General features: G+C 41.0%; 1 protein-coding gene across 2 annotated transcripts in view; it reads right to left on the bottom strand.

The window, feature by feature from the left end:
- The window catches only part of LOC119655778 (calcium/calmodulin-dependent 3',5'-cyclic nucleotide phosphodiesterase 1-like), an 831,136-nt gene that overhangs the window by 705,104 nt on the left and 103,320 nt on the right, over positions 1-22,712 (bottom strand). The gene's annotated exons all lie outside the window — the stretch shown is intronic.

The raw sequence follows: 22,712 nt of genomic DNA, 5'->3' as shown, positions 1-22,712 counted from the left end.
TGTAATTTGGAGTCAAAAATTCAGATGTATTCTTATTGTGTATCCTTGTCTCTATCGTCTTAGCCAGATTAAGAATTTTACTTAACTAAACATTAAAATAGGGAGTTGTGAAGAAAATATTTAAAAATCGGATGTATTTTTCATTGAACATCCCCAATAAAAATAAGAGATTATTAAAATACATAATCCTGGTTTGGATTAGCACTAAAAATACAGATGTGTAGAATATTGTATAAAAATTTCAGCCTGATTGGCTTAAGAGGATTTCAGTTATGCTTTTGAAGGGCAATTTAACATAGGCTTTTTCTGAAAAATTGAACTTTTAGGGCGAATTTAATGACTTTTAGGTGCGTAAAAAAGTATGGCATAATGCATTCTTCAGAGATTGGTTTGAATTCCTCTGTCAAGTTACTTAGATTCAACTTTAATAGAATCAATATCATAATATATTCATTTAGGGATAAGTGTGAAACAGCTTTCGGAAACAAAAGTTTGAGAAAAATGGAGGGAGGAAATTGCACGAATTATTGGGAGAAGTCGGAAGATCATTACAATTTTGTTTGCAAATCTGGGTAATTATGGGTACAAAAAGTCACCAGGGCGGCCACAAGCGATATCATCATGCGGAAACCATTGAATTGAAAGATGGGACTGAAATGAAGTTACATAACATACAAAATCTGGATTTAAGTCAAGCTACAAGGCCAACATGTTCCTTCATATTTTTCCAAACAAACATAGATATTATCCTCACCCTAAAGAAAAAACTCCCTATTACCAAATACTGCAGGTACACATGCGCGTACATACATCGTACCCATATTTTCGATTTACTTCGTGTACGAAAGCATGCATATATACAGATATAGTACGTATATTGAATACCTTTGTTTTAATGCACAAATATACGTATCTGAATGGTGCTACATATAAATACATATTTATATCTGTCTCGAGTAATTGATGTTAATGATTGAAAAACTAAAAAGAAATGTTACCCTGCCACCCCCATTCATATGAGCTCATTTTGTTGTGAAATTTGCGAATTGGTACGTCATGATGACGTGCTAAAAGTTATAGAAAGCATGAAATTCACCAAAAATTACAAAGTTTCACCCTCCAAAACTTTCTTAATAATATTTGGATTTCCTTCAAACTTCACCAAATTGTGCCTTATGTTATCTCTTATATCACTGCCTCGTATTTCGAGGATGATCTCAAGGAGGGTTGCCGGGACAATTTCAAAAATATGGAAATATATTATTATTAATTGGGTGTGTGTAATGATTCATTTTTTATTTTTTTCAGATTTTTAAGTTGGTTAGTTTCTGAGAACGAGACCTGCTTCACCTTTTGAGCTCCCACTCCTCTGTGTTTCGCCCAATATCAGAAGTAAGATCACTTCATTTCATTTGATACTTCACATAACCATATGTGGTGAAATAATTTACACAATCTTTCACCAAATCAAAGTTTTCAATTAGCCAGCACGATCACACGATCTCACCATGATCGAAAATTATTAGGGGTAGCTGAATCGATTTGTCTACGACGCACGGTTAGTTTGAATGTGTGAACTGCGAAGCCTATTAAATGCAATGAATGGTATGATTTAGTGGAGTTATATTTCAAATACATATATACAACGTAGTATATAACGAATGGACGGAAAATCAGACATCAATAACGAGAGCCTGTATGAGATCTGAAAATCAAATACATCTATATCGATATCTTCGCAGTAGTATATTAGTAAATTGCAGCACTTTATTTTGTAGTGCTACATTTTGGCGTTTCCATAGCACAACAACGATTTTATCTAGCAAACATGCTCGAACAATTGTGGAAGTACAACTGGACCCGCGTCCAAATATAATTAGCTAACTTAAGAACTTTATTGAGTACACAGTCAAAATGTTGCTTTATGATGAAAATTTTCAGAAACTCTTCCTTCATCATAATGGGTATTACCACACATCCAAATAATCTTCAGAAAATGTAATCTACGGCAATGCATAACCTCTGAACTTTACAGGCATTTCTCCACGCATTTGAATATAGTTGCCTCAAGTAACCCCTCTTAGTACACTTTGTAGTCACTTTTACGATTCCTTTCAATCTCCTGAATAGTCTCCATTAGTGTCTCTTGAACTATATATATACAGGGTGCGGCAGGATAACCTCCTTTTTTCAAAACTCAATAAAAACTATTGTATGCATCGGAAAATATTTATTTATTTTTTATAATGTAGGTACATGTCTAAAGTTTTTATTTACATTGTTTTGAAGATCAATTCAGTTAGGTGACGTCCCCCATTCTCCATACATTGCGTAAACCGATTTCTGGCATTTGTCATGACTCTTGTTAGCATAGCAGCAATTTCTTCTTGGATGTTGGTCTTCAAATCTTGTAGGGTTCTTGGACGGTTCACATAAACACGCACATCCCTAAAAAAAAACAATAGCACCCTCGGGAACGACATCAAGAAGAAGCTCACATGCGTTCATCCGAGAATTGAAGTCACGTTCTAAAAGGTCCTGCACTATCGCCATCTTATAGGGATGAAAATGAAGATCATCACGAAGAATTCTTCTCACAGAACGATCGGATAGTCCAAGGGCAGATGCGTGTTTGCGCGCAGAACGCCGTGGCGATCGCAACATTGACACTCTCACTGCTTCAATGTTCTCAGGCGATCTAACGGGCCGAGGGACTCCAGTTCTTCCTTTTGTCGCACTTGCAGTTTGTCTGAATGTAGTGACCCATGTAACAATTGATTTGCGGTCTGGGACGGGAACCAACGGGGCTAAATTAAAGCGATTCCGAAATGCACGCTGTGTTTCAATAACCGAACATCCGCTTGAAAAGTAAACCTCAACGGCAAAGGCACGCTCCTCACTATTCCAACGCATGAAGGCGACTGAACCGTGTCGGGACAAAACTTTACAGTATGCCCTCTTGAACGAGACCACTAGCGCTCCGCTATAACATCAACTAACTGAGTGGCGCGCATTTTAAAACAGGAAGTTATGCTGCCCTGTATATAGAATACTACTAAAGTCCAGCTACACTTTTATAAATGTTTGTTGATACATTGCTTTTGCTGACCAGCCTAACGTTTGACTTATTTCCAAAGTCAGAAAAGATGGTCTAGTTAAAACGTCCATTGACGCTTCTTTTGGACATATCCTTTCCTTTTGGACATATCCTTCCGATATGCCTTGTCGAAAAATGAAAGATAATTGGAACTGACATATAAATAGGGGCGCTTTATTCCTCAGTCCACAAAAATATTAATATTCAAACTATAAAGACGCATTTTGGGCGCTTGAAGGATTGAAAACAAAAGCAAAATGAAGCAAGGAGGCCTCATTGAATTACTTTGTAGCTTTACCCAGAGAATATGTATCAAAGACTCAAAAGAAGAAACGCAAAGGTGTTCCGAGATCAGTTTGACTTCTACAAATTCCTGAAATGTTAATTAAAAACATAAACTCGGTAATTGATAGAGTCGTTGCAGAAGGATTTTTCCAACTTTCTCACACACAAAGAAAAAATCTTAAAGTTTATCTATAGCTAGAGATATTCTGAATTGTGATCAAAATATTAATACTTTAAATGAGTGTTTTCCAGGGCCATTTTTACTAACAGTATCCAAGTCTGATAGTTTCTTTGGAGGGGAAACAACTGCTTTTCTTCTCGAAGTTGATGATCAAATGTTTGCTGTTCTTTAAGGCCATTTCAGTTTTCTAGCACCTCTCCTTACCACATTGCTTCTCGCTGTAGTACAAAGCATTTTTCTTCACTGCCGAAAATGCAAATTTCTTCAAATTCCTGCGTTGATCGCAACCTGCCAACTGAAAGAGCTTGCACTCTTCCCCCAATGTTTTACGCTCCGTAGTTCTAGGGCGCCCCACTCGTCGAACACCCTGAGATAGTGGGTTCTGTTTCATGTGATAACTCGCCATGGAGTTGGTGCCTTTTCTCATTAGAGTAGTGAAGGTGTTTGGAAAAAAATAATTTTATTGGTTGAACTCCTTGATACCCACTAGCTAAGGCCCCATTAAGGACGGCACCGATAGCGGCAGAGTACCCTTTGAACACGGTGACAGGAAACATGCAAATACTGCTCCAGATATCGCGTTTAAGATGGCTACTCTTTTTTGAATTTAATGATCATCCTCTTTGTCTCGGATTCACACCATTCACGAATGAATGGAAGTAACAAACCTGCAGAGACTGAAGGAACCGCATTGAAAAGGTGCGTAGGGATACCGCAAGCCTCGGCAACTTGGGATATGTGCGTGGTGGTAAAGATAATGTGCTTCTGTACAGGGGAGCAATCCGTATACGCATATTACGGTGCCATATTATCCATTTAAAGGGGCACCGAATGTTATACGACGAATCTTGGTGAAGTATTGCTCCAATTCGACTCGCCATCATTCTTAACGTCCCTCATAAGACCATCTTACAACCACCTGTAACCCCATTTGCGATGCAATATACGGTAGCGAAACTGTTGTTTTTTGCGGCACGCTGCCCGCCTTGTCCATTTTCATGATAGTAGAGAGATCAGAGAACAGAGATCTCAACTCCTTATGTTGATTGATCCGCATTTACGTTCCCACAGCCACCTTAAAACTTCATCTGTATATGATGGTGGCCTAGTGTTAATCAAGATTGTTGAGCGGATTATGTGGGATTTATACCATTTGCGCAGCAAGAAGGCTTTCTAATTTCTGGGCTACAGTCGGGTTGGAGAGACGGCTCGTATTGAATTTGGATGTAAGAGTTTGACCCTGTGTTCCGCAGACGAGTAGACGCAGTAATGACACTCAATCGGAGATAAGTGATCATTAGACAATGGTATCCGTTGCCGATCACGATAGGGTCGATCCTATCAGATGCTCTTTGGCGGTCAGTCCAAACCTAAATGACCTTGTGGCAGGTCCTGTGCTTAGCAACAAACCGAACGAATGTTTAAACATTGTTCTTACGAGCACTAAAACCGTGGCTCACTATAATATGACCAGAGCCTATTTTTGTATTCGGATCAATTTTGATGCTCCTTAACTAGGTCCGGAATCTTGCAGTCAATATTCTGTCAGAAACTAGTTCCCAGGTCACAAAACGTGCCTGGTGGAACCCGTCAGCTACAGTCTGATACAGGATTCGCCCGGTTTCAGAAATGCAGATGGTATATTGGTGGAAATTTCTTAGACGTCTTATATTTGGTAGACAAGTTTGAAGCTAATGGACGTTTTAATTATATTGAACTGAAAGGCAGACGGACGATACGCACATGTCCTTGTGATTTGTTCCATTGCTAAGGTTAGATAAAGACAGTCAAAGATGGTAGTGCGATGGCGCTAAAGTCGTGGAGATCCGTCACTTTGAAGAAAGCTACTACATTTTTTATTGTTAGCTTCGCACACAAGAGAAATACCGAAGATGAGCTGATTATGCTCCTGATGTTGTACAAAATTTCATCGTAAGAAATAGAGTGAGTCAGTAATGTTATGAAGATTTGCTTAGGTGGTAAAGCGAAGTTCCATTAACAGGGGTACGGATGATTGATGATAGATTAGTGAAGAGACCCAGATATTTGGTATGGAAGGATTTTCTAATTTGAAGCGACGATTCCGACTCGTTACAAATAGCACAGCGCGTATCATCGACCCCGAGGATGCAACCATAATACTTGTACTGAGAGGCTAGTCATTCATGCCAAATGCCAAAAATTCCCTGCTCTCAGGACGTGTGCATATGTACATTCATTCTAAATATCTAAATTTCACTCTAAACATTTTTTTAAGAAATTGAAGTGAAATCACTCCGACATCACCGTTTTACACAAGAAAAAAGTTAACCACGCTTACATGCTTAAGGAACTAAACCAAAATGCATGAAGGAAATGCAGTTTCTTCAGTTTAGTGTTTCCTGGTGACATTTTAGTGGAGGATAGGACGTTCACGCGTTCTCCTCATTTTTAAGGTTTTGAGTAAAACCGAACCTTATTTTTTTCCTTAAATATAGTCAAAGGTCTTGGCTATTACTTTCCAAAACTGGTGCTAGTTTTCATATCTTTTGGAAAGGTGGCGAGTGTGGAATTTACTACTTTTTTTATGAATCACAGAATAAATGCACCACAAATAAAATATTTAAATTCGGTGAAATTGCAATCACCCATTGTAATTGATATGCGGCTGTATCAACTCACTGAAAAATCAGGTGTTTAGAAAATTGATCAAAGGAGTTCGAACCATACCTTTATGATATATTCAGTAGCGCTCAATGCATAAGTTACTAGTTACCATTCCACAAATTAACTAACTCCTTCAACCTCATAAATTTTGACTGGTTATTGAAAGCAACATTCAACTACCTTTCCATCAAATTAAATTTGAAAGTTTATTTAAATCAAGTCAGCATCTGTTTGGGTACGACAGTCATCTCATTTGAATAAATTATAGGAATATCTCAACAGAACCAGAAAAGTCGTAAAAACACAGTTCCCAGAAATTTCCCATCCTAGCGGAATTCGAAGCGCCAAGTAGCATTTTCCCGTAAAAGCAGCTATGAAAAAAAAGATGAAAGTCACAAACTCTCTTTCATCATTACTCGGAAAACCCACATAACGTAAGCCTAACTGTGTGAGCAAAGTGCGTTTAATTTGCCTTTTATGAGAATCTACTACATATGCTGGAATCTCATAAATATGATGATCAAATTAACCACTCCACCCTGACTCAATGTATTTTTGCAAGGTATCCAACTAAGTCGTCCGTAGACACTATGTCAGGCAAATATGTGCGACGTGAAAGCTAACTAAACAGAGAAAAATTCTATGAGCAAATTATCCTTGCAAATGTGAGTTTTTCTAGGACAATTTCTTTCCAAAGTACAGTTGTGTGGATTACAGGAAAACAAATTTGAAGGTTGAGGATGAAGAGGAAGAAGATATCTCTTTGTTAATATATACAGATACATAATGGATTGAATGGCTCGCTTGAACCCTTGATGTGGCAAATTTCACGAAATAGCTGGTGCTCTCATTGTTAGAATGTGTAGAGAGTTTAAAGCTTTTAACTTTTCCGTTGAAATCGTCTAATTAGATGATAGGCACCTTATCGGGATTGGGGATAGAAAAAATAAATCAGGCCTTAGTTTGGACCATGCCTCTCTATAAACGGCGCCCAATGTGGGGCTTATGCAACTTAGCACCGTTCTATTATACAATGAATACAATTCATGTTTAAAGCTGCTTGCAGGTTAATTCAGTGATTACTTATTTTCACCTATAAAGTACCACCACTTCTAAGTGCGTAAGCAAAAGCATTATGTATCTTAAATGATACAAAGCACGCCCACTCTTGTGGCAAAGTAGATTTTCTTGTAGCTTACCTTAAAAGTTTTGTATTTTGTGTCTCTCTTAGGATTCACTAATTCACAGCTCGTCCATATCCTCAAAATGGGGTTGGGGGTTATTGCGGTTATTCAAGGAGAGGTCGTGGTAAAATTCCATTTTGTTGAGTTTTCAAGAATATTTTCATCACTTCCATTTTTGGAGGAATCCGTGAACACATTGCAGCCGGATAGATGGGCTGCAATGCTTCCTCACAATTTCCTCTTCAATCTCAATATTTTATTCAGGCTATTCATAATATTATTGGTTTTTCATATCTTCATGTCTTGGCCTTTCATTTGCTTTCGATATAAAAATCTTGCTCGATCACGCCTCTTGCATTATTTGCTGCTGTACGCTTTGCTCAGAATTATGTCTGTTGATAATCAAATCGCAGCAGACTCTCACTGAAAATCGAAAATCGTATTAATCGGAAAACATAACACGAAAATGAGAATGCCTGAATGCTTTATACTCACAAAAAACTGAACCGGAGATCTACATTAAGGGGGGGGGGGGAGTTAAAAGCATATAACATTGAAGTCTAACATTCCGCGGCAACTACTCGAAAAATCCTTTGTTTAAAAAAGTGGTCGGGTTGAAAAGGTAACACACATAAATTGTAGGACCAAACAATTCATGGAAAAATATGAAGGATTCGCCATAGCCTTGGCAGGCAAAATTTAGGCTGGCTTACTCTCACGTCCCATCGCCCCCAGCCCCTCCTGCAGGTGATGGTTATGGGTTGTGTACAAGGTTCCAATGTATGGTTTGGACCTCTTTTTCGAACTCCACCAGCCGGCGCTAAGAATTTCTTTCAGGCATCCGTACACACATTATGACGGTTATACGGATGCACAATTAAGATACTTTGTCATTTATGTAGCATACTGGTCCCAATCCCGAATAAGGGGAGGATGGTTTGAGGCAACGTATTTTGTACTATCCTTTATGAGACAAAAATAAAATACTGAGATCAGGGAAAGAGGTAAATAAAGTATAGTCGGAGTTATTCCTCTATGTTAAATCTTACCTGATTTCTCTTGGTGAAAGGTTCCACGACAAGTTGACCAAGAAAATGCATCCAAGATCTTTAAAACAAAATGATCCCGTTGAGTCCTAAGTATCTAAAAATACTAGGGGTTCACCTCAGGTAAGACGACAGGACGGGTCACGGTCGTGCCGAGAAGCAGGCAAGTGTTTTTCACGCTAAATATTGGTATCCTTACTGGAAAGACAGAGGAACTCGCGCCCTTCAGAAAAGGGGCATAATATCTGCGCTCTATAAGAAATCCGATAGTATGGTGCTAAAAGCTGAGATATAGAACGTGAGCACGATAAAAATGGCTATAAACTTCTTTACTTTGGTAACCCACACACCCAATATGGTGTTGGCATTGCCATCTCTGGTTTCCGTGATACCATTATAGAACTCGAACGGTTGAATTATCGGCTGATGAAACTCACCATTATATCAGCTGATTGTGTGATAAAGACACGGTCCACAAAGCGGCCTATGCAATCCTCAGGTTCACCTAGATAGGTAAGGGGTTCATCAACCATAATACTGTACCACAAATTGATGGACGATAAAAAGCAAAAAAAGCGATCGTTGTCACCCGAGCGATCCATGACAAAGATCGTTACGATAAACTGGACATTTGAGATGGCGAGAGAGATCTGTATCGACTTGCAAAACGGCGATAACGAACACCTCTGTTGCATTAATGACAAGAACGGTGCTTTATTCACCATGGATGGCGAGAATATTTCAAGTAGATTTCAACGGAAGGATTTAATCATTCTCCACATTCACTACGGACGAAATACACGCTGCGCGGTTATTAATCAGGAAACACCATGAGAAGCATCGCCGTCTCCACATTGCATTATGGATCTAGACAAGGCCACTGATCGTGCGTCACGTGAACTCATTTTGTTCTTGTAATGGACACTCTCACACGGAACATCCAACGTCCAGTGCCCTATACATTGCTCTATGCAAATGACACAGCATCTAATAAATGGTCTCGAACAACTTGTCCAAAAATGGAATGATCGCATGCAACAGGGTCTCAGAATCTCAATAAAGTAGAAACTCCCTCAACTGATCTCTCTGAAATAAGCATTATCACTGTCAGCGGTAGTGAACTTTAAAAAACTGAACGATTGAAATATCTCGAATCAATGCTATCAGCTAATGGAGAACTGCGCTATAAAATTATTTCACGTACTAGCAGAGTCTGGATGAGATTCGAAACCCTCGCGCTGTATCCAGATCAACCCTTGGACATAACAAAATGGCGCAACCGATCACGACGAGCGGACATCTCTTATGAAAGAGATAAAGGCTAAAGAAAGAGAAAGTTGCAGATACTTTGTTATTTCAGAAATTAGATTCTCATTACCAACAATAGACATCATTTTAAGTGCGAAGCTATTTAGCATAGCTTAAAAAAGCGGCTGTTCGCCAGTATCAATGGTAGCTTCTCAAATAAAAATGAATGTTCAGCGCTAACGGCAAGTACGAAGGAAACATGATAGAAACAAATTAAACGTTGTTATTATATTTCTGGGCAACTGACATCGAGAAGTCCGTCCGGTCGACATCACAACGCACTTCTGCCATAGTCCAATTGAGAACAAACAGTTAGACAACCTCCGCGGGTATTTTTAACAATGGCAATTCCCACCTTTCTTTGGTACCTAGGCAGCGACCTAATCCTGGAAGGCTTTCAGTCGCTTGCCTCACATCTTAGTCATGTTATTTTTTCGAGGTATTTATTCTGGAAAATTTCCAGCTCAATAAAATATTATCTCTTAGCTATGCAGTGACAAGTGAACTCCCCTTCATTATGGGCAACGGTAGGATCATTATAATATTCCTTCATTATTCCAATTCGCTTGTGAGTGGGACCTTCCTTGGAAAGCATGTGAGCCACCACATTCCTCCTACCTGAAAGATATATAATATTAATCTAGAAGCTTTGAATTTTCAGTGCCCATCATTCCATCCGACTCTTGGGAGTGTTGAAATGCAGTGGATTCTTTGATAATTTTTTGGCGGTAAACCGGAAACCTGAATGTTATTTCGAAAATTGTTCAAAACCTACATCCCGGGAAGGTTCTCCCTCTCGGACGTGGAATAATCTCGTTGAGTTGTAATGTCTACCAGCATCTTGACCATGAAGCGGACCCCGGGTCATTTTTGATTCAAATTCCTTTTCTAGGCCATCGAGAAATTTTCGGGCTCAGAGGAAACCCCTCTTTCCATTCCCTTTTCGTCGGGCCTGATTTGGTGTCATCCATCACCCTCAATTTTGGACCTTAAATCAGACAAATTTTTAATATAAAGGACAGTTGATGTTCCCTTGCAGTTTACTTTTACGAAATGCTTTCCCTGGTTAGGTCACTTAAGGGATTAAGCCCCCCTTGTGAACTTTGATAAAAATCCATTTTTTAATTGCATTTTCTAAGTAGATCAATCTGAAAATATGTGTGTAAAACAAAACCTTACTAAAATTGGTTTACTGTCTGTCTGTCCATCTGTCTATCTATCACACGCATTTTCCTTGAACACGGTTGCAGCGATTGACACCACCAAATTTGATGGACTTAACTCTCCGCCGAAGCCGGTTCCAAGCCCGGTTGTGAAAGGAGGAGGGATGGATAGCTTCAGTCTGACTGGCTGTACGCCACCGCAACGTCTCAGGGGGTAGGTGAGGAAAGTGCAGGAACGTTGCAGTTTTGCAGATTACTCACTGAGGAAGCTATCTCAACACCTGGCAGCTAGGGATAAAATGCAATACCAAAAATGAGAAGAAGGAGAAATTTAAGGTCCGGTACGGATAATCGGCGGGAGTTGTCTGACTTGGTGACTGGGTCGGGCTCTCGTAATAGACAGCACGGCGTCGAAACCGCTAGTCGTGGGGCGGTTCGACGTCTAGGCGCCACGACGACCAGGAGCACAGCTCCACCTGCTGCAGCTGTTTCGCCACAATCTGTGGCGACCACTTCAGCAGTTTCGCGTAGGAAGCGGATGAAATGGACTGAAGAAATGAACCTCTTCATCATCCGCTCCTACTACGAAATAACGGCGGGGGCAGGTACAACATCTTACCGCCCCTTGTTGCACCACAGATTCGTCGAGCGTTTCCCGCAATTCACGCACGTGACTGTGCAGCGAGTCGCAGACCAGTACCGCTTTATTACTCGCAGCGAAACAATCCCGGCCACCAACAGGGAGCGTGTTCGACTTGAAGTCATCGGGGAAACTGGTGACCGAGAGTCGATGGGGGCAGAGACGCCGCACTGCAGGTAACAGTTTCAGTACTCGCCGAAGCACTCTTCTCCACCGTCCAGCTGAGGTTTCCGCTAAGGTTTGGGACGAATTCCAAAGAGCGTGTATAAAATTCTCGGATATGGATCCTTTGCATAGACCAGGTATTCCCAGGCTCTATGCATCTCCAGCAACTCCGGGAATTCTATCTCAAATCAATGATGAGATTGCATCTCGACTGTGTGCTGATATGTCGCTGCTGCAACTACACTCGCTTGTGTATTGTGGTGCAGTTGCGGCTATCAGATTGCACGGTCAGAAGATTCGCGTTCGTGTTATTGATTTGGGTGACAAAAGAGATCCACCATGGAAAATTCGTCTGGAACGTCGGCGGGACTCACTAAGGCAGGACATTGCTAGACTGATTCAGATCAGCACTGGCAATGCCAGCCGACGGGTGAGAAATAAAGTGCAGAGGGTTTACCGGAACTATCCCATCCCCTGTGAGACACCCGTTGTTGAAATTCTGGACACACTAAAACAGAAACTTTCTGTCATATGCAGTCGGTTACGACGGTATGGCGAAAGTTATTCCAGACGTGTCCAGAATGCAACATACGCGAGGAACCAGCGGAGCTTTTTCAGATCTCTCAATGAATCCCAACAGAGCGCCCAGACAATACAGTTCTCGGTGACGGAAGCGAAAGAGTATTGGGGTGGACTTTGGGGGTTACCTGCCCAGCATGTTGCGCATGCTGAGTGGATCACCGCCGAAGGCACCCGCCATACCAATACACCTGGCATGAATTTTGCGGATGTTACCGAAGAGGAAGTTCGACGAGCCATAAACATCGCGAAGAACTGGAGGGGCCCAGGTCTGGATCAGGTGCAGAATTTCTGGTATAAGAAATTTACCAGCGTACACAGTCAGTTTGCACGCAGTATAAATGAGGTCATGAGTCGGCCGGAGGAATTTCCACCTTTCCTCACTGCGGGGATTACCTGCCTTATCCCTAAGAAGGACACGGTGCAGGACTCCGCAAACACAAGACCGATCACTTGCTTACCAACCCTCTACAAATTCATCACGTCCATTATTAGTGGAAGGATTAATGCGCACCTCGAGACTAACAACATTCTGTCCGAGGAGCAGAAGGGCTGCCGAGTTGGGTCAAGGGGTTGCAAAGAGCAACTCATTATCGACTCGGTAGTTGTAGGACAAGCAACTAGAGGCTAGAGAAACCTCTTCAGTTGCTATATCGATTATGCCAAGGCTTTCGACAGCGTTCCGCACACCTGGCTAATCGACATCCTACATCTGTATCGCATTGATCCGAAACTAATAAAGTTTTTGGCGACAGTCATGGAAGGGTGGCATACCACCTTATCAGTGCGTAAATATGACGGTGCTAATACCTCAGAGCCCATCCGTATACGGAGGGGCATCTTCCAGGTGGATTCGTTGAGTGCTCTTTGGTTTTGTATGGCACTGAACCCCCTTTCATGGCTACTGAACGATGCTAGAGGGCATGGTTTTGCAATAAAGTATGGCCTACGTGCTAAGTGCGAACTGACACACTTGATGTACCTAGATGACATCAAGCTGTATGCTGGTACTGACAACCATCTTAGAAGTCTGTTGCGAATAATAGACATGTTCAGCCGTGATATTCGGATGGAGTTTGGATTAGACAAATGTCGAATCCAAGCCATTCGTAAAGGTCATCACAAGCCGCATGCCGGACATAGCATTGGTGACCGCCACATCGAAGCTATAACCGAGATAGACTTCTACAAGTAGCTAGGAATTCTGCAAGGAACCCATGCTCGAGTTGGTGATCTGAAAGAAGCTCTGCTGTTCGAATTCCTGCGAGGTGTAAAGCTGGTGCTGAAATCGCATCTCTCGGGGAAGAATAAAATGAGCGCGTTGAATGTATTCGCTATCCTTCACTGGCTTATGCATTCGGAATATTGCCGTGGACGAAGACCGACCTGGAAAACGTCCAGCGGCGGATACGGACAACTATGTCCAAATTCCGAATACATCACCTAAAGTCAGCCGTGGAGCGGATGAACCTGCCTCGTGACATCGGAGGTAGGGGCGTGGTTGACATGGCGACACAACATCATCGCCAAGTCGACTCGCTGCGCGCTTATTTTTACAGCAAAGAGCAGGCGAATCCCTTGGATGCGGCTGTCTGTAATCTTTCAATCCTCTGAGTGGGGTGAAGTCGGACCAAGAGCGGATCGATGAATGGAAGGCGAAGGCAATGCACGGTAAACACGTGAATTGTCTTTGGCAGCCACTTGTCGATTTGCATCTGTCGAACAGATGGCTGTGTGCTGGGGAGCTCTTTGCTGAGACAGAGGGGTTCATGTGTGCCATTCAGGATGGCGTCGTCACCACCCGAGCTTATAAAAAGCTCAGCATGAAAGAACGGGTGGAGAACGACCAGTGCAGAATGTGTGGTTCGACGTTAGAGACGTTGGACCATCTCATTTCTGGCTGTACTGTAATGGCACCGGTGCAATACATCACCAGGCATAATGCTGTATGTAAGGTTATTCATCAAAACCTTGCATATAAGCATGGGCTTATCACGGGAACATGTCCGGTTTACCGATATGAGCCGCAAGCAGCACTTGATAGTTCTGCTTACAGCATGTATTGGGACCGGCAAGTTCTGACTGATCGCCATACCGCACACAACAAGCTTGGCGTACTGTTAGTTGACAAGACGGGTCGCTCCGCGTATATTATTGATGTTGCTATCCCCCATAATAGCAACATTGAACGGAAATACGTGGAGAAGAAGGTGAACTATGAGCCATTGGCTCGTGAAATCAAAGAAATTTGGCGTCTCGAGCGGGTGGTTGTAGTTCCCATAATATTGTCAACTACAGGTATTGTACCTAAATCCCTGACGGCTTCCCTTGATGTCCTGGGACTTTCGCACAGTCTGGTTCAAACCATGCAGAAGTGCACCATTCTGCATACGTGGTCGATGTTGCGGGGAGTACTCGACGGATTCTCCCACTGACCTACCACCGGCCACCACCACCAGCGCCCTTTTAATTTTTAAGTAGGTAGGATCGTCCGAGCCTAAATGCTTGGCACTTAGTGCTAGTATAAGGTAAAATCCGGCATCTGCCGAGATTGTGAACTCGGAAATAATAATCGTTGGGGCAACAACCTATTTCGATCAGGGTCTTGAAATGAGTTAGAGCACTTGGTTCAAGACCGTAACGGTACACTACAGGATTAAGTACCCTGTGTGATTAATGTGATCAGCATTGTGTTCGCCCGTGATCATTACCTTGACTGGTAACTGACGTCAAGTCGCGATACGAATTCCACTGCCACCAGCGAGATTTCAACCGCGACCATCCGTACGACAGACCAGCCTTTTTTTTCGAATTTTTCAGTTGAATGAAAATGATTCCGTGAAAAAATGGCCAATTTACAGCCTCCGCTTTCCCCGCCTTTCCAACAAATGTCAAGGCGAAAACCATCTTTGGAAAGTACTAATCAAGATCTTGTATTTGATATGCCACAATTTACGCGGACATTGAACCGAATTTAATAAAGTTTTGTTTTATACAAAACCCTTAAACCGATCTTCTCCTTCCATTAATATTGCCAATATATTGTTATTGTGTGAAATTTTTAAAAGTTACACAAAGCCTAATTATACGTCCCGCAGGTGTGCTAGATTACCACAAATCAAAAATGGCGGGGCTTATTTCAGCGACGCGGCACCGTTGGGCACTGAGTTGAATGAACTACACAATGCGCTTACTTCACCCATTAGAAAGAGGAACTGAATATTCGATTTAGTGTACGCCTGACACGCGTAGATTAGACCCCTTGAATTCTCGAAAAAGTTGTTTGGATGGACCATGTTATGACATTTTCGATTAAATAAAACACTTGTAAATGTTCACTTTAGTTGCTGATGACGCACTGAGAGAATTAGTAGCATATAAAAATTAGATATATATACTCGTACATATGTACATGGTTTTTAAGCTGCGCGCCTAATATAGTTCCCGTTTTCTTTTCCTTAAAGATCAGCGTCTACTAATCAAACCAATGATACCTCTTACGATATGTTTGTGAGGCTAAGATAGCTTGGTTGGGACTTTCTTGAAATCAATCACTTTACTTTTAGGGCTAAAATTGTAGAACAGCAGCAGTTGTTGTTGTTATGTTTTGGGAAAAGGCTCGATAAGTATTTTAACTTTGAAAAGTTTTATTTCACCTGAAATACATTTTGATTTGATAAAATCAGGTTGCAATGATGAGTACCGAGTGACCAACGTGGTGCGCATATCATGCGTGTAGTAGTAAAGTAGTACTTGCATCTGAGCCCCAACCTTTTGTAACTACATAATTTTCTCTTCATTGCTCATAAGGTCCAATTATACTTACTACACTACTTCATTGAAAAAAAAAAAACATGTTCGCAAAACTGTCATTTTCGCTTCAATTCAAAGTTTGCGGAACACCTTCTTGGGTTTGACTAATAGATACAAGTATTCTTCAAGCTTAAGATGACATGGAACGTCCGAAAAGAAATGCTTAATCAAGCGATTGTCAAAATTTGTTTTCTGCTACTCAAACTATCGAACACTTTCCCTTTTTTCCATTATACATCGATCGATATTCAATTCACCCGCTGTGAGAACTTTGTCGATATATCCATACATGTGAACGTATCTATGCGAAAATATCCTTCTCCCAGCCCTCTTATCTGGCATTTTTCGTGTTAGAAAGATTTATTTCCACGCTCTGTTAAAGGCACACTTCTGCTCCTGGGAGAGCTACCCCGTAATCTTTACACGATATAATGAATTTATTGAATGTGAGAATAACACAAGGTTATCCATAATTTCAATCACGCAGCAAATTTCTCCGGTACATGCGAAAACTGTCTACTGATTAAGTATATGTGTACATTCCTTCCGCATCTTACGGCTTAACTGCCAATGTTTTACGTAAGCGCCCTCGAACAATACATAGACTAAAGTTCGGACAGTAATATACGTCTGGCATCACATACTTCTCCAGTAGATTTGCCAGGAAGATTATTGATTGACCCAAAGATTGGCACCTTACCAGATCTTCCTGTGTAGACAAAAAACATTTAAGCATGATTTATCGTAATCTTTCGTTTGGCATATTGAGGAGAAAATGTGGGGAGGGCAATAGCAGCTTTTCGAGGCGGAATGATAGAGCGACGAATAAGCTGCTATGAAGAATTAGGACAGTCAAAGTGAAGAACTTCAGCACTGAGAGCAATCAGATATTCAAGTTGAATGAGAAAAGCCTTGTAGACTAGGTAATGGATTCGGGAGTCACCATATTGATTCCTTACATTCAGCCCCGTGGAAGAGTTGCTTGGAGTTTGAATTTCATGTTAGGTTGAATCTTGATAGGTTAATAGCTTGGTAGAGATTGTTAAAGAACAGGCGAAAATTCGACCTCTTTGCGGGCATGAATTAGAATGAGAATTTATTTCAAATCCTGCCTTAGAACTTAGGTATCTGTACCTCTGTGCTCTTTTAGCTACTCCATGTAAGTAAGTTATCGAATGATCGACTAAAAGTAATAAATACTTTGTTACCAGGCATCACGAGGGCGTCTTAAATTATAAACGATCCATTTCAAAATTCGTAAAAGTTTCAACAGAGCGATTATTAAGGCCTCAGGGACTTTCGGATTCTAGTTACGCGTTTGCTAGAACTCCCTATTACAGAAAATTCCGTTTATATATAGTAACCAGAAACTTGCACGTAGCGTATACATTTTCTGGCAGCTTGCTTTAGATCTCCCTGTGAGTTACCGATTTTTCATCATTTCTATACCAATATATTCTATACTAACCAGTTTAAGGGCGAACTATTCGTTGACCATCAACCAATAGAATTGTCGAGAAAGTATATAATACCAAGCTTATTACCTCTGCATAATTTACACGTCGGCGCATATATTATACAAGACAGTGAAGGAGTTTTTAGCGCTAAAATTGCGTGGGGTACATGTTGCCACCTTTCGATGTTTTGCTGATTAAGATATACGGAAGAGTGCGATGACTCGTTAAACTGATAAACTGATAGCTGGCATTTATGTCTGGGCTGACGGTCTTTGCCTTCGTTTTCTAAATCCAGAGCCATTTGATCCAGCTCATGACTCGGAAAGGGGTGCCAACTCCCTTCCGAGTCATCAGAATAGCGGAAGTGTCAGGAAGGATACTATGATTTCCTAAAGTCCTCCTCATTGTGTGACCAAAGCGGTATGAAATGCGATATAGTTTGATTTAGGCTGCGGTTTTCACATCTGCCTCCATACGAGCATGCGCGGGAGGCTTCACCTGTCTGGACATATCGATTCAACAAAATAATTGAAATTAATCACAAAGGGTGCATTGATATATTGCAGATATCATTGGAAACTATCATCTCCAAACTGCAGTGGCGAACACTTAAATCCTCAGGATGCTCTTCCTGGAGGGCAGAGAACACCATGCTCTTTAATCATCAAAGTCATGACTATATTTCGTAAAAAAAAAGTGTTCAACCCCCTTTTGCGTGTATGGGAATCCCCCCTCCCCTCCTAAACTCAACGCATAGCCATGTTCTTCACTATATTCAAGAGGATTCAAAGTTTCCACCTTTCGACAAAATTTTGCATCAATATGAATTTCCGATTTCGAGGAAACGGATGTGACGGACGAATGAAATGACAGTAAACTGATTTGAATAAAGATTTGTTTCCAAAAAAAAACCTTAAAGACAACGCTTACCAACTCCTATTGGGCAGACAGTTCAATCCAGAGCATGAAGACTTCTGGGGAAGTATTTAAATCTAGCCCAGCCACTAAAAGTTAGAAGCAATATCTTTTAGGTTCATGTGTCACCCTTCCCCAAATGGCTACTCCAGATATATCGAAAAATGCAGGTACAGTCTAGGCAGTCTTATTATTTTTAATTTAGTTGTTATGGTTGTAAAAAAAATAATCCGAATATGATACCTTTTCTAGGAAGATAACGACATCTTCATAAACATCAGGATGTATACCAATCAGACGGGAAATATACCAAGGCTAAGATGATTTTGTTTTGCCTTGAATTCTTTGTCTCATATTTCATACGAAGATAGTTACATTAAGCCACCTGATGAGCATTGTCAAGATTAAGTTGGGTTCCAAAGGCATCGGGCAACTGTGCTAGACATCTCTATCGTATTCAATATGATATGCAACAAGGCTTCGATGAATATCACACAAAGGGAAAAACACACTGACAATATATTTACTGGAAAAATGAATTCGCTGAAGCTTCAATTAAATTAGGTTATTAAGTGAATTTGATCTAGAATTGGATCACACACCAATAAGTGAGCTGCCTTGGAAAAACCATTCATTCTCACAATTTTAGGCACTTTATTTGTAATCCACTGATTTGAAATATACCTAAACTAGCAAGCGTTGAGCTTGAGAACCATCATCGAAGGTATGCTTGATGTGAAAATACCCCCTCTTATCTGAATAGGCTCCAATCGAGCAAACGCGCATGATTTCAAAGTCGTACTTCACTCAGTATCAGTGTCTTGTGCTGATGCGGTTCGCAACAGTAACTCAATATCGTCGATCCCACAAGCGTCGGAAAACTAAGCTATCCCCTCATTTATTTTCAGAATTGAAGGGCTCCTGAAACTACTACCCACTTGATGGCGGACCGGACCAATTAGAGAGAAACTTTTTCTTTTTTTCGGTTGAAGGGCCCTTTTTTTGTGGTTAACAGCTAAAGTTCAAAGAACAAAAAAAAGCAGTCCATCCGGATTTCGTCTAAGGCAAATGCAACTCATTAATGCTGTTTCACGTTTGCTATAAGAGCAATGTGACCGAAGTGGTGCAATGTGTTGTTTGTTGGCTCATACTTATTCGCAAACATGCCATGGGTGCGAGTTTTATTGAACTTGAAAGCTAGTGAAAAGGTTTCCCTCTTGGCCCAGTCCATCAGCACTCCTTCAATTCCAAAAACAAAAAACTAGTTCAACTTCCGCCGGCATAGGATTTTAGGATGAATATGATTCGTATTTTGGGTTTGAAAACAATACTTCCAAACGAGTTTGGTCACGCTGCTCTCAGAGCAGAGGTGAGGCAGCGTCTGATGAGTAAGGCGACACCTTAGTCGCCTGTTGTTTTCAAGTTATCCGGGATCTCCGTAGGTTCGCTGAGCAATCCCAACTATGCGTGATGATATTCAACACAATGTTCAATTTTGGATGCCAAGATCATGGATGTTAAGATCATTGAGTTGTACATAAACTCTATAGCCAGGCAGACTTGTAGACAGAAGCCCACACGGTTCAGCGGTAAGCACAATCCCCACATAATGCTCCTGTGTAATACCAGGTTACATTACCGATAGATGGCAACCCAATCAGTCAGCCCCGTACCTTGCCGGAGGCACCGCAATACTAGTCTCCGACAAGTTCCCAATTACGCAACTCTTCAAACATGACAATTTTCTCAAATCTCTCGAGATAACTATTGCCTCAATAGAAACCACGTTTAACTCCGTCTGCATTGTTTTCGGTTACTGTCACAATCAGCTCGTTGACCCGAAAGACCTTTCCACCATCATATCCTTCTGTGCAGATCAATTACGCCCACCGGGCAAATCCTGGACCCTATCCTTGGGAAGCGACGCTTCACAACACACGCAACACATTTTTTTTCTATAATCAATCGTCACTCACACCGCTGGCTGAAATCAAGTCCTGCTGCTCGAAACGTCTCCCACTTCATCCCGACTTTCGCTACTTACAATGTTAGGAAATGCCACTCTTACCTTGACCCCTTCTTGATTAGCAGCAACATCAACATAAGCTCCGTTGTTACCATCAGTTCCCCAATAGAGTCATGCAATCACAGCCTTTAACTGCACCTAACTTAGGCAACGGAGGTATCTCAAATCCAACTTCCCAGCCGGGTACGAAATGGAATACGCTTTATAGTATAGCCTATATTCCTACAATTTCCAGGATTCTGGGGTGAACTTAAGGACGGTTTTGGAGTCAGTTACTAGAAATTATTGACTTTATTTGAACAGATATACATATGAGAGGTATTTTGGAGCCTAGACACGGTATAGTGACAGCTTGGTTTTGTTCTGAGAATAGGTCCGTGAAAGAAATGACAGTTTTTCAACTGCTGCCCTCCCCCTTGTGCATTAAATGGCACGATCTTTTAAAAGTACTTATCGAGACTTTTCATTTGATACATGACTATGTTCGCTGAAAGAAAATGTACACCCCTTAGAATGATGTAGCTCACTGTATGAGTGGGTGTTTATAGTTTCCATCTTCTCATTAAATTTGGATTAATCGGTATAACCGTTTCGAAGAAATATGCGTGTAACAGACAGAAGTAAGCCGATTTGAATTAGATTTTGTTTTACACAAAACCTTAAAAACAAGTTTGCGCAAAAACTCAAGCCGCAAATGTTTTTGAAAAGGAGGCAAAATTATTATAGGCTTACCAGAGGAATAACATTGGAGAAAATGCAATCTGCGTGCTTTCGCACGCGACTGGAAGTAAACTAATTGGCAAAGTAGCGCTTGAATAGTTTCAGCGAAAAATCTCCATTTCTATACAAATCATCTTATCTAAAATCTGGAAATTGCCCAGAAGTTAAGTGAAGCAACACTCACAGCATCCAGTCAATGATTGGAAGGCTTTAGAATCCAGTGCAGTATAACCCACCAGTGAATGAACATACATACAGTGACAAAATCGCATCGAAGTTAGAGGGTATAATTGAAGCTTATGTTCGAAAAGATGCTGCGAGGATAAAATTAAAATCCTGTATTTGACCGTAAGGAAGCTGTGTAAGGTGTAAAACTCTGCTGCTTTGCGATCGTAGAAAGATTAATGAACGAAGAAATGGTAAATCGTATGTAAGGAAATCTGTCCACAATCCCTAGCACACAAAGTCGTCTAAACAAGACAAGGGGATGTGTCACTATTGCAGGCTATAATATAGAGCGTGATGTGCCCAAGTTTGGCTAAAATGCTACTATTACTGACGAAGTTACAGTAGGTCAAAATGATTTTTTTTACGCAAATTTATTGCAGCCAAAACCATTGGATACAATATTCCACTAAAATGAACATTCTAACATACTGAATGGCGTATAAATTAACAGCTACGCGCAAATGGAACAGCTTCAGGTATGAAGAGTCGAGCTATCGGGTTACGTAATAAAGTTGGCTTGATGTATTTGTACGTTTTATAATAAACACTTCTGCACGTCACCTCAATAGACACCTTTTTGCAATGGGCTAGACAATCAGACGAACTCGTGAATATCCGAAAATTTTCATTATAGTACTCGTAGTTCCTCTGCTTATACTCAAAATGTTTTTATACACAATATTCCCAAAATGGCCGAACTTTCACCCTGACTTACTTATTTAATTTTACTGAGTTTATACGGTTCACAAACTATACGGGTATATACTTGACCCAAAACGGAATACTGATTAACACCTTCCTCCTGATTTTTGGTCTGGTCAGTGAAGCGGAGGTTGTAATTGGTTTTCAAAGCAAATTCCTGAAAAATTGAAATAGCCAGCAGTATTTATGGGTTTTATAAATGTCCATACTTTCGGCCAGATAGTATAATGTGTTTCTCCTGCCTTCGCGTTGTTTTCTCTTCTTTGGGTTTTGCATCTTTCCCATTTTTTCATGTCAGGGGATTGAGAGATCCTAAGTCCGCATCCACTTGACATCAAACCGGACCAAATGTGAATGTTTGTCTGAATTGGTCCAAGGCACCCTCTTTGTAGGCTTAACACCCATGTATTCGAAAGCAGGAGATGAAAATGGCTTAAGGTTTTGTTCATGGCATAAGCGGCCTCACCTCTGCCCTGAACGCGGGGGGACCAAACAAATTGGACCAAGCTACTTTCCATTTGATCTGGTCTAACCTTAAGTGGGTATGGGCTGGAGAC

This window comes from Hermetia illucens, chromosome 1 (genome assembly GCF_905115235.1).
Source record: "Hermetia illucens chromosome 1, iHerIll2.2.curated.20191125, whole genome shotgun sequence".
Lineage (NCBI taxonomy): Eukaryota > Metazoa > Arthropoda > Insecta > Diptera > Stratiomyidae > Hermetia > Hermetia illucens.
This window is presented reverse-complemented; position numbering and strand designations above follow the sequence as displayed.